The sequence below is a fragment of the Elephantulus edwardii genome, unplaced genomic scaffold (genome assembly GCF_000299155.1).
Source record: "Elephantulus edwardii isolate Elephantulus edwardi_28Jun2011 unplaced genomic scaffold, EleEdw1.0 scaffold00038, whole genome shotgun sequence".
Taxonomy (NCBI): domain Eukaryota; kingdom Metazoa; phylum Chordata; class Mammalia; order Macroscelidea; family Macroscelididae; genus Elephantulus; species Elephantulus edwardii.
The window spans coordinates 1,542,647-1,543,263 of record NW_006399788.1 but is presented as its reverse complement, the minus strand read 5'-3'; positions in this window follow the sequence as shown (position 1 = coordinate 1,543,263).

The following is a 617-nucleotide window of genomic DNA, read 5'->3' as shown; positions in this document are numbered from 1 at the left end:
AAAAGATTGTGAAGCCTCCGACAATTTCTGCTCCCCAAGTTGTAGAAAATGCTAAATTGGTAAATGACACTTTAAAATAAAGATCAAACTGTAACTCTAGGGAAAGAGTAGCAGACTAGATAAAGAAACAAAGGCTAACTATATGTTGTCTATGATTATGAATATATTATTTCGAAGAAATAAGAAAAAAGATGACTAAAAATAAAACAGTGGAAAAAAATATACCAAGCAAAGAGCATCCGTAGGAAAGCAGGAGTGGCAGTACTAATATCTGATAAAATAGATTAAAGGCACAATAGAACAAGAGGACATAACATTTAATATCCATGCACCAGACTTTTCCCCTTTCATGAACTTTGTATGTGAACCAGTTGTCATTATGTGCCACCGAGTCGCTTGCGACTCATAGCGACCCTATGTACAACAGCCCTAAACTCTGCTCTGTCCTGTGCCAATCGCGCCTTCTCTGATACACCCATCCCGACTACCCCAGTCACTGAGTCAATCCACATCATAGAGGGTCTTCCTCTTCTGCGCTGTCCCTCCACCCTCCCAAGCATGATGTCCCTCTCCAAGGACTGGTCCCTCCTTACAACATGTCCAAAGTATGTCAGACG